This window comes from Gossypium arboreum, chromosome 11, assembly GCF_025698485.1.
Source record: "Gossypium arboreum isolate Shixiya-1 chromosome 11, ASM2569848v2, whole genome shotgun sequence".
Classification (NCBI taxonomy): Eukaryota; Viridiplantae; Streptophyta; class Magnoliopsida; order Malvales; family Malvaceae; genus Gossypium; species Gossypium arboreum.
Window position 1 is genome coordinate 19,397,923 of NC_069080.1, and position 12,864 is coordinate 19,410,786.

The 12,864-nt window shown below is 32.0% G+C and overlaps 1 long non-coding RNA gene across 4 annotated transcripts; it reads right to left on the reverse strand.

Annotated features, from left to right (window-relative positions):
* Window positions 1-7,633: 7,633 nt before the first annotated feature.
* Window positions 7,634-12,211, reverse strand: LOC108471285 (uncharacterized). Of its 4 annotated transcripts, none has more exons than XR_008273818.1 (5): window positions 11,768-12,211; window positions 11,466-11,678; window positions 10,879-11,076; window positions 8,712-8,745; window positions 7,634-7,973 (listed from the first exon to the last, which is right to left on the reverse strand). It is a non-coding gene; the product is annotated as an uncharacterized LOC108471285 (long non-coding RNA). The 4 variants fall into 4 exon arrangements; XR_008273819.1 differs by having other exon boundaries at window positions 11,466-11,503; window positions 11,768-12,210; XR_008273817.1 differs by having other exon boundaries at window positions 11,466-11,512; window positions 11,768-12,210.
* Between the last annotated feature and the right edge of the window lie 653 nt (window positions 12,212-12,864).

A 12,864-nucleotide genomic window follows, 5' to 3' on the forward strand; every position in this document is an offset into this window, starting at 1 on the left:
TGGTAGTCATATTGAAGCTTGTAGAATGTGAGTTTGGTATGATTTGATTTGGTAAAATATGATGTTGTAAGTATGCTAGGTATTGAAATGACATGTTTTAGCCTTGACTATGGATGTTTTGGTTGTCTAAGTATGCTATGATTTGTGCCATTTGATTTTGTGTATGTGTGTGCAAATGAGGGTGGCAAATTGGCTTGATAGATAGCCTTTATTTTTGTCGACACGGGTAGACACACGGGCGTGTGTCTAGGCCGTGTGTGACACACGACCTACCCCATGGACATGTGTTTCGGCCGTGTGTCCTCTGCACTTTAATTTTGAGAAATAGAATGCTCAGAATTGAGCACACGGATAGAGACACGAGTGTGTGTCTCAGCTGTGTGAGTGACACGGCCTCGGACATGGGTGTGTGTCTTGGCCGTGTAAAGTCTGCACCTATTTTATGAAAATTAAATTAACCACAAGGCCTAGCATACGGGCGTGTGACTTCAATTTGTTCATGCCTTACAAAACAGAGAGTTACAAGGTTAAGGACATGGATGGATGTGACCACACGGCCTACCGACACGGGCGTATCCCAAACCACATGGGCGTGTGACCCCTATTTATAGCAAAAATTTTCTAAGTTTTGTAAAAATTCCCTGAGTTATCGGTTTAGTCCTGAACCACTTTTGAAGCATGTTTTGGGCCCGTAAGCTTGTATTAGGGACTTTATGATTGAATACAAGTGATTTTTAATTTGGATGCAAATTTATGACTCAAAATTGTATGATTGTTGTGATGTAAGTCTGGTAATGCCTCAGAACCCTGTTCCAACAACGAATACAAGTGAGGGATGTTACAACGGAGGCTTAGTGGTGACCACTAGTTTAAATTGCCTTTGATTTTTTTTTTTTTGGTATTCTTAAATTTTGGATTTATTTAAGAGTTTGTAATTTTTAGGACTCTCTGGACGTAGGGTTTTTATTTGTTGGCTTTGGTTTTGGTTTTTGGATGTTTTCTATCCTGCAATGGTTAACTAAAACAATTTACGAAAACAAAGGTTTTTCTAATAATACGAACTGGATTTCCAAAATATATGTTTTTTTAATATTTTCACTGCAAATTATGTTTTGGCGAAAGAACAAATTAACGACGGTTTTTGCAATAAATAAGCAAATGAATATGTTTTGTAAAATTCAGATACTTTTAAACAAGTAAATTTACAAGGTTTTTTCGAAGTAAAATTAGTTTCAAAACCCTTCTTCGTAACACTTCCGAATTCGGCCATAACGTCTAGGTCAGGTTAGGATGTTACATCTACCATTCTAGCTCCATCTTACTGGAGGCTACACCGTCAATGGTTCTAAATCATAACAAGCTGTCATGGGCATCTACCACATGATCTTACACTCATTTTCAATCCGTAATATGCCAATCTGGTTAGCAATGACACTATTCTACCAAAGGCTTTACAATGGGACATTTCTCATTTCTTACTTACTCAGATGTGATTGTATTTCTTACCGACCCATACTTTTCATATCACAACTGTAACTGCATTCTTACCAAGTCAGTATTCTTCTTAGCAGAATCTTATACATATCATTATAACACTTACTTCTTCTTCACTATGTTCATACATTTATCAATTACAATAGATGTCATTATCCTTTAAATATAACTACTTCTATTTGTAAAGTTTACACAAGAGATTTGGGGTATGGACTCACCTAAAATGTATTTCGAAGCTCTATACATGGACATCCAACACGATCTAGCAATAGCAACTGTTTACATAACATAAATTCACCACTACAACTTATTCTTATACTGTTTACTATCATTTCAAATGTTGAAAACCTTCATAAAAATGTAACACCCCGCAAACGAGCCTAGAAGTTTTTGCCATGAGAAGAGAAGGTTTGCAAGGAGTTATACCAGCTATGGATTCGCCAAGATTTATGCAAATCGGTGTTCTCCAAGAGTTATGTGAGCTGTGTGTTCGCTAAAACAAATCAGCAAGGGTGTTCGCCAATTTCACTATAATGCATGTTCACTAGTGTGTTGGCGAGCTAAAAGTTCACCAGTCTATTTGGCGAGCTGAGGTTCGTCAGCCTGTGTGGTGAACAAGGTTCGCTAAGTAAATGCGAACTACTTTTGAGGTCAAAGATATAGTTAGACTTAAATTAGGAACAAGTGATTTGATATATCTCTTTACGTGCAAGTAACAAATTTCCTAAGTCAGATAGGGTATCCAAATGTAACACCCCAAAATAGGGCCTATAAGTTTTAGGGGTATTTTAGGAATTTTAGCCTTAGAGTGTTTGAAATTTTGCGACTTGGTATATCAGTAATGTTTCTGACAATGGTTTTTAGAAAATTAAATCAATTTTTGAACATGAGTTGTAAAAGAGTCAAAACTTAGAGTTTTTAAGAGGCAATTAGACCATATTTTAAAATCCAACCTAAAAACCTACCATTTAGTCTTATTTTTCACATTATTTTTCTCCATCAACTGTTTTGTGCCATCCCTATGCTCTTCCAACTCTCCTATTTGATTTTAATTTCCAAATCTTGATTCCTTTTAATTTCTATCACCTTTTAAGCCATAAACCTCCATAGAAACCAAGCAAAACACACAAGAATATCATATATTCCTTTATTGTCGAACTTGTGAGTTTCTCGAGTTTTCGATCAAATGCTCAGTTTTTTATCAACTAAGGTAAGGATTCAACTCCTAAATAGTTTTAAATGTTATTTAGTCTTTAAAACTAAGTTTTTAGCCATTAAATCGCATGTTTTGAAAAAAAGTAAAAAATTGGCTTGTTAATGGTGGATTTTGAGATTTTGGGTAAAAACGTGGTTTTAAAGTATTTTTCAATTATTTTCGACATATTAGAAAGTTTCTAAACTTACTTTGAAGTTTCGTTAAAAATTTCTTGAGTTTTAATGAATTTTCATTAAAATTGCCATGAACATGTTGAAAATTTTGATATCATGAATTGAGTAGTTTAGTGTATTTTAAAGGTTGAAAATCTGTCCTAGGTGAATAATTAGATGAACAAAATCAGTTTTAGATGAAAAGATTAACTATAGACTGAGATAGTTGAATTTTAAGTTTTTTAAGTCTAAGGTTTCAGCCAAAAGAGAACCTAGCTTAGGCTTGTACTTTTGGATTGCTTGATGAGAGTCTTTGGTTGAATGTTGATTGTGTTATTGTGTGATTTACTTTGTTGAAGCATTGGAATCGATAGAACCTTCTTCGAACAAGGCGAAAGGGAAGAAAAATTAGTTTAAACTTTCAACTTTTTGGCGAAAGCTTAATCAGTGAATGCTTGGAATCGCTGCTAGTAGACAATTCATAGTGTTAATTGGGAGCTTAGGAATAGCCTAAACCCCTATCCTAAGTTTCGAGTGTAAGCTTTCTATTTCATTTATTTTATTTTTGGTAAATTATGTGATTATGAGAATATTTATGGATTGATTATTATGATGCGGTATTGTGATATGAGACATGTGTGATGACTATTGTGATTGTGTTGTGGCATATTAAATATGACGAACAATAGTGATGATGTTGTGTTAGCAATATAATGTGCAGTGAAAGTGTGCAAAAATCGATAAGTACTTACGTGTTGAATTATGGAATGTAATAATGTAACAGGTTATGTATGTGATAAACTGATTTTAATGCACTCATATGTGGTTGGATATGTGATGGCTCTGTGAGCATTATTATGGCACTTTAAGTGCAGTTAAATGTGAATTCAATAAGCATGCATTGTGTACAAGCTTGTGATGTGAATTGAAGAATATGAACAAAGATGATGTGCATTAAATCACTAATTAAAATTGTGTAATTGTGGATATTTTGGCCTTGTGGCCATATGAGACCATTGGATACAGTTGGAATGTCATAGGATTGTGAGTACTCACTTATATGTGTTTTTTGATTTAGGCGTCGAGGCCTTAGGACATGTTGGAGAGATAAGGGAATGTGAGCTTTATACTTCACTTTTGGGATATGTTCGACTCTATAAGTCATTTGGTGTGATGGAGATCCGTGTATCCAATGTGTGGTGATAGAGCCCACTTTTATGTTTCATAGCCTTAAGTTCCAAATTATCTTAAAATGTATATATGTGTAATGTGATGTATACCTAAATGAGTATGTGGTTGCTATCCAAATTATCGTTTAAATGTGATCCTAATTATTGTGATAATATGATGTGAGATGGACGCTTAAACATGTGAATAATATGCTAAATGTAGTTGATTTAAGTTTCATGAAAATATTAGTATGTTCTCATAGTAAATTGCACATCTAATTGTGGTTTGAATCATTTCCATTTAATTTGTGAATGCACGTGAATATATCAACTAGACTTATGGGTTATTAAAGCATGTATAGGTTGTTTAGTCTTGATGAATTGTTGTTAAACGAATTATATATTACTGAGTTGACTGTAATTGCATATAGGAGTATATGTTAGTTTTATGATTTAATGAAACATGAATATGATATTATGTTAGTTTTATGATTTAATGAAACATGAATATGATATTTTGACTTGATTAGAATATGGTTGTGAACATGTTATAGTTTGCTCTTGTTTAACCTTTGATATTGTGTGCACATTGTGGTTGTTTGATGTTTATTTGATAATGGTATGATAGCATGATGAACTGGTACAAGTGGGAATGACTTATATGCTTAAAATATTGTATTTTTCTAGTCTGAAGCAGAGGTATCGATATTCATGTTGCAAAAAGGATGCTTCTGTGATTTTGAAAGGTGTAGGCTGTTAGAATCGTAAATTGGTATCGATATCCTATCATGAGTATCTATACTTCGGATAATTTTATCGATACTTTTTTAATTGTACCGATATTTTCTTGTGTTTTGTTTTTAGATGAGAAACAAAGTACATATTTGGTACCAATTTTCCATGCGGTGTCAATACCGTGCAAGGAAAATGTCAATACGCATGTTCTAGTATCGATACCTACGTGATTGTCTTGGAAATTTTGCTAAGTGATCCTAATGCATGTTCAATTATTACTATAAGTTTATCTGAAGTATGTTTGGCATATTCTAATGATGATTGATATATGTTTGACAAAAAATTATAAGATCACTGATAAAGAGGATGATTTCTTAATAAAGAGTATGACATGAAACACTGGTGTGGCATCATGATATTCGAGCTTGGGGACCAGGCCAGTATAGGGTGTTACACCAAAGATATCTAGGACTCTTAGGTCTATAAATACAACCCTTAATTCTGTGAATTCTTCACTGAATATTCTGTCGTCAAAGTCTTTGTTCTAGATTTTTTTCATAGGAATTCGAGTAAGTCTCTATCTTTTTTCAATTGATCGTCCCAAAAGCTAGGTTCACTTGCATGTGTGATATCTGTATGCTCTATTAGTAATCTATTTTCTTATTGTGAACCAGTCATATCATCTTATAGTAAGGACAAAGGCAAAGCCAAACTCATTTAGGTTTCTCTATTTTTAGTGAGTAATCGGTAAATGTCAGATTATGTGAATTGCAATGGGCTTTCAAAAGTATTCCAATTATGTTTCGATATGAGTATGCTAACTACCGTGTTTTTCACTTTATTCTAATATGTTCTTAAGAAATATTTTTTCGGAACAAGCTTAAATATAAGTTTTTTTAAAAGCTCTATTTTAAGCTATGAAACTATGTTTTCAAAACACAATTTGAAAATATGATTTTAAGTTCAGCTTTGTGCGAGCTCCTAAGGGAGCAAATGTTTTTTAAGAATGTTTTAAAGAAACAACCCAATAAAGTTATGTATTAGCCTGGCTCCATAAGCTCTTTGTTTCTACGTGCTCCTTTACTAGCATGAGCTTTTTACACGACTCACTTTGTATTCTCCTTTGAGTGCATGAGCTTTTGTTAGTGACTCACTATGCGCGCTCCTTGAGAGCATGAACTTTTGTGAGATTTCTGTATGACACACTCTGCGTGCCCCTTTAGGAGCATAAGCTTTTGTGTGTCCCATTCTGTGTGCTCCTTTATGAGCATGGGCTTTCTGTATGTCTCATTATGCGTGTTGTGCTTTCCTGCAAGCTAGTTGGATTATGTCCAACGGGACAAAGTGACAACCAGTCTTGTGATCTAAAGGTAGAATTTGTTTGTAAGTGAGAAGTGGTCTTGTGAGCTAAGACAGACTCTGTTCTAAGAAAATTCTTTTATGAAAAACTTTTAAAGAGTTTTCAAATTGATTTCCAGAAGTTACGTTTTCTAACAAAAAGGACGAACAGGGTCTCGCAACCCGCGAACCTAGCACGCAAATATTTTTCAAACTGAAGTTTTCTACTATGTTCAAATACTATTTTAAAATAAATATTCTGTGGTTTCAGATTATTCACTAACTTCTCAATGAACTCACCCACTCCTCTCTTACTCCTTCTCTAGTAAGTAAGTCGCAAAAAGCGTAGGCGAGGTCAATGATTGGGTAAGGACGTTCCTAAGTAGATATCGATGAACCTATGTTAATGGCGATGGGATTATTGTTATGGGTTTTTAATTTATTTATGATTTCGTGATTCTGACATTGTTAATTCAAGATTGGATATTTTATTCTGTTAGATTTCCAGTTTATTTCCTCGTGAATCATGCCTTAAGGTAACTAATTATTTCATGAATAAAATCAATGTTATCCATGCATGATAGTGTTATGTTTTATTTTTATGCAAGACATATTTATGCTTAAGTGTCTGCGAACTCTGTATGTTATGTGCCACAATTACATACGAAACCCTATTATAATTTCCATATTTACATGCGCCTTTAACTCAACAATCCTATAAAAGTACGTGAAACCCATGTATTTTCATGAACCCTACTAAAGTTTAATAGCCTTGCATGCATGATTCTTTTAACTATGAAGCTTCTTTATTTGTAAAAGGCATGATATTCTTGCAAACTGATGATTATATACGACCCTTAGTTTTGTACGAAGCTCATATCTTAGGAGTTATGTGAACCTTTATGCTATGTGTTTTCATGCAAAGTCTTTTATGTATGCGAGCCCATGTGTTTTACTAAGCTACGTACTTACATGTTTACTGTTATGCGAACCATCACTGCAGCAAAATTGACTTTTAGTGGCGCTTTTAAGCCCCACTAAAACTATTTGTGGCGTTTTTACAAGCACCGCAAAAAATGCCGCTATAGATAACGCCGCTAAAGATCATGACCTTTAACGGCGCTTTTCCCACAAACGCTGCTAAAGATTAGTCCTTTAGCAGCGTTTTTCCCACAAACGCTGCTAATGATCATGACCTTTAGCGATGCTTTTCCCAAAAATGCCACTAAAGATTAGTACCTTTAGCGGCGTTTTTCCCATAAATGCCGCTAAAGATCATAACTTTTAGCGGCGCTTTTTCCACAAACGCCGCTAAAGATCATAACCTTTAGCGGCGCTTTTCTTAAAAACGCCGCTAAAGATTCGACCTTTAACGGCGCTTTTCCCAAAAACACTGCTAAAAATCATGACCTTTAAAAAATTATTTTATTTTAATTAAATAATATTTATTTCTATGTTAAATATTATATTATGTTTAATTTTGAATTTTGAACTTTAAAAGAATAAATAAAAATATTAATTAAATTAAATTTTCCATTAAAATTTAAACTTCAAAATTAAATATAAAAATAAATGAATTTAAATTTAATACTTATACATTGACTCAATATGTAATTTAATACATAAAAAAAACACACACAAAGTATTACAATTTCTAAAACAAAATTCATCATCGTCAACTCTTATTAATCAAAGGAAAAATATCAGAAAAGAAGAAGAAACAATATACAACAGACGGCTGGTTCAAGCTTAGATGAAGCCAAAGTATTGCAATGCCTGCATATATAACTTAGTGAAGTACTTTGATCTTGATCTTGGTTAAGACTTGTTCCAACAATAAAGAAAATTGTTAAACGAAATCTCAGTCACCTAATTGAGCAAAACAAGGAAATTAGCTATACCATTTATTGAAATGAAAGTGAAATCAGTAAAAAGTAAACCCATAATAAAAAAACTGATGCTAGGCTAATTGTAAATGCTAATGTCGCTATAAATAAATGACAGGCATAAGTCCAGTTTCATGTTGATGGACTTGTAAAGGCCTCAAAAAGAAACTAAGTAGCATATATAAAAAAGACAAAAAAGGTCAAATGAAGGTTAAGTGAGATGTCATGACGAACCTCACGTGTTTAATGTCTATCTCCTTTCTCGATTTCATGCGACTCATAACATGTTTCACTTTTTTTTATTAAGCTCACAAATATCACAAGTTTTTAGTTATCATAATCTTAATTTCTATGTCCAATAGCATTGATAAAGTAATTATTTTTCATTCAAACAAATTTGGTATTATCTTTAGTCACTTTGAAATGTCTAATCGTTGAATATGAGCGCAAAATGCCATAGTTGCTGAAAAACAAGCTCATGCCAAAGTTCAAACTCTATACCTCTAGCATATAGGGGATCCTGAACCCAAAGTATTGAAAATGTCAATCAAAAGGAAGAGGAGATAAACTTGACGATGAAACTCTAATGGAAAGACGTTAAACTTTTGGAAGAAAAAAGCAAAAGATGTTTAAGGGACTCATGTCAAGAACTCATGTCAAAATAAAACTGGTAATGGATAAACTCGGGACTCATCAAGATAAAAAATAAAAAAGAACCTACCTCGTGCTATTGCATCCTTTTTCCTTCTTAACTCCTGCAAAATATAAAGTTAACATTCAGTTACTACAAGAACAAATTAATCTAAGAGCAAAATGAATAGCAAAATCACCTTACATACAACACAGTTACATATTGCATCCGAACATATAAGAACAAATTATCTATTCACGTTTATTCAGTTCAGCCTCTTTTGCTTTAAGTTCCTTCTCTCTTGCTTTTAGATCATATATTTTTTAATCATATATAAGACAAAAACATCAAAAGAAGTCTATAATTTTAATCATATATATTTTAATCATTTTGTGACCAAAGAATGGATGTTGGGTAGAAAATATATAAGAAAATGCATTGAGAATCGGACAAATGTACTTCAAAGTTAACATATAAAATTAACAATAGGAAAAAAATTAACTTTTATGAATGATATAACAGCATAAAAATATCCTCTATCATATAAAAACCTCAATTATTAATGGGTTTTTACTTAATAGTTTTAATTAATCATGAGGTCTCAAAACAACCACAATTGTTACTAACGCTAAAAACAAGATAGTGGATGTACCTTGTGAAAAAGGGAAAATTATTTCTCTTGTAATTTATATGAAAATTTAAACCATTTAAACACGAAATGAAAAGTACAAACACAGTTCCTACTTAGAGGCCCCCCGGGTAAAAAATCAACAGGTTTCTAATTTCAACTTAACATTTGTCCTTCCTCTTTTGGTTTAAAACTCAAAGTTTTTATGATTTTTTTATATTTTTCTTGTCAAATTTATTGTTATTATAATATTATATTTGAAGTTTGTATCTGTCTCTTTCAATAATATTACCTTCAAAATTTAAACATACATTCTCTTTTTAAAATGTAATATAGGTTATCACTTCACTCAATATTTTTTCATCTATCAATTCAAGTTTTTATGACATAGCCAGAATCAAACTAGAAATCTTCTCATAAAATTAGCTACCTATAATTGTTTCAAAGCTACAGCTTAAGGTAAGTCAGTTTCCATATGATTAAATAGTAAACAGTAACCAATCTGAGTTAAAAAAGAAAAAAATATATAAGGGAAAAATAATAGATAACCAGATGAGAAGATTTATATCTACACAAACCTCCTTAATAACAACAAAATTAAAATTAAAGTAAATGAATCGTGCTCCTAAAGTGAGATTAAATGAGCAAATCTAGATCCATGTTAAGATCAAGATTTTTAATAATAAAAATAAACAAATTAAAGTATAGAGACAGAATATGCTATTTAAGGGATGTAAAGCTTTTTCTTTGAAAAAAAAAACTACTAGTAAGTATAGCTTTAAATTAGAGAAGTTATAGCACTATATTTAATAATAAAATTTGATTGTAACGTGATTTATTCCAAATCTAAACAATTAGCAAAAATTTTCTCACCAAGTATTCTTTCTTAAAAGGAAACCCCCCCAAGTGCAACAACACAATATAAAAAGCAAACTGACTAGATGCTATGCAAGCTCAAGAATTTGTTTAATTATTTACTGGATTTGGAAGTAATAAACACCTTTTTCTTGTTTTTCGGAGTGACGATGATTCTTTTCTTTATTTATGAAATATATAAAAGTTGACATGGCAAGTACTCCTTCAAGTTCCAAGCTTTTATTTTAAAGTCATAACTTGGATGATCACCAGACAACAAATAGCCCATAATACATCATCACCTTTGACACCTTTTGAGTCGAGTGGTAAAAAATTTAATGCCTTTAAGCAAGATTCTAAATTTAAGTTTTTTTAATTAGAAAAAAAATAGTACAAAAAGAGCTTGCCCTCTATCGACTTGATTCTAGATTTAATCAAAACCCAATGTGGCAAATGGATGCCAAAGTGTGTCAGACCAAAAAGAACACACCACCTACATTTTTATAGATGCTAAATATTAGTGCTGAGATCTTATGAAGTGATTTTCTCTGTTATATTAATTCCCTTAGCTTTAATCCATGGCCGTTGTTGCTTTTATGCTACTACCACTAATACTAGTGTATTTGATTATATATCAAATCAAAATCTCCGGTTTCCTCTTTATTAATCAAGCAGTATCTCTTTAAATATTCAGAACAAATAGAACCACTATATTCAGAATAACATCAGCAACCATGAGATCAACCTAAAAGAGAAGGGGACAAATGGACTAACCAATGAACATAATGGCAAACAACGGTTAGCCTGTGAGAGCTGAGTTTAGTGCGCTATGAACATCAATCCCAATCTGTGCTTTAGCTTTCTCCAATTCAGTTGTGGCTGAGCTCAGCTTCTGGGTAAAATCTGCAAGCCCTTTCTACACAGGACTAATATTCATGGGAGAACCTACCATGCCCCTCAGCCAAACCCACACTGAAAATAAACAAGAAAAATATAAAAAAACAAACATGCATTCCTCTCTTTCATTGTTTCATTTATTATCAATCAGAATGGCTTCTAGGGCAGGGACAGTTCAATATTGTAGCTTTACTTCATTATGTTTACCATTGCTCAAACTTAGCAAAAGAGCAAGAAAAACAACAATGAACTTAGGTTGAGTCATCCAAGTTGAATGGAAGAGCCATATAAGGTCAGATTTAGTTGAAAATAGAGGAAATTCCCTTAATGGTCTTGGTGTTGGAATTTTTTGAGAGAAAATATAGATGGAAATGGAAGAAGAATGTTCAAAATACAGTATCTTTCAATCACAGCAAGGATTACGATTAAAATCTAAACAATTTTAATAATAATACAATTTTAACCTCCTAAATAACGTCGTACGATTCCTCGATGCAATGTTCTGTGACTCCTACACAATCAATTGTTCCATGTTAATATCAAGAACTAAATATTTAATTTAAAATTAAAGCAAATGAATCATGCTCCTAAAGTGAAATTAAATGAGCAAATCTAGATCCAGAAGCAAGGCACTCGAATTAATAGATTTAAGCAGCCAAATTTTCCCAGTAAAATATCTACAAAATTAAAGAAAAAAGAAACATTTAGGCCAAATTTCTAACTTCTGAATGAAAAAAATGCTCTAATTAAAAGGGGGAGAATAAACCTGGTTGGAGGAGGTTGGAGAAAAAGAAACATGTTGGACTTCGACGGATGAAGACGAAGTGAAAGCCACCGTAGACGCAACGAGCACGGTCGCAACAAGAGGTCCAGATCCCTTCATTTTCCCGATTCTTTTCTATATCCGCGTTCGAAACTCAAATAAAGAGTTATTTTTTTGGAAGATCCGATGACGAATAGATGAAATCCGACGAACTTCGCCGGTTCCCGACCTCCTTCTTTCCCTTTTTTTCTCAGCCGAACAAATACAGTAGATGTATTGACTTGGTGTTGCCGGAAATGGGAAATTTGGGGGCAAATTTTGAGAGTTATTTGGGGGATTTAGGCGCGCGATGGAGATAAGAAGAAGAGGGAGTAACGAGCGGGTAACCAAAAAATTTGGGGATTTTGATTTTCTCTTTTTGCGGCGTTTCCATTAAAAACACTATTATAGATCAATTTTTTGTGGCGTTTTGCCTAAAAACGCCACTATTACTTAATTTAAAATTTTTTATTTTTAATATATATTTTTATTTTTTCTTTCAAAATTTTTGGGTTGAGATTATCATTTTTAGAATTTTTTAATTTTGAATATTGAACTTTTAATTGAAATATGAACTAAAATATTAAATATTAAGTTTTTATTTTTATTTTTATTTTTATTTTTAATTTTTAATTTTAAATTTTAAAATCTTTTTTGAAGATTTTATAATTTTTAAATTAACATATAAAATACAAAAGGAAACTTTAAGAGAAATAAAATGGAATCGATGAATTAAAAAATACAAAATGACACAACAATACAAGCATTATTCTTTTAAGTATGGTCGCATTAGTTGTTTAGATTTTTATATAAATGGCATTTAATTATATGTATACACCTAAATTTTGATAGAGATACATCTCGAATTATATATGAATTTCGGTTTAATGTGTAATTGTAGACGTGAAATTCTAATTGTGGTTTAAATGTATAGTTGAAACTTTAATTTTGATTTAATCATACACATTTTAAAAATAAATACATCAATATATTTTTATATTGGATAAATATAAATATTTATGTACGCAATATATAAATAAAAATGATGTTATATCAATAAT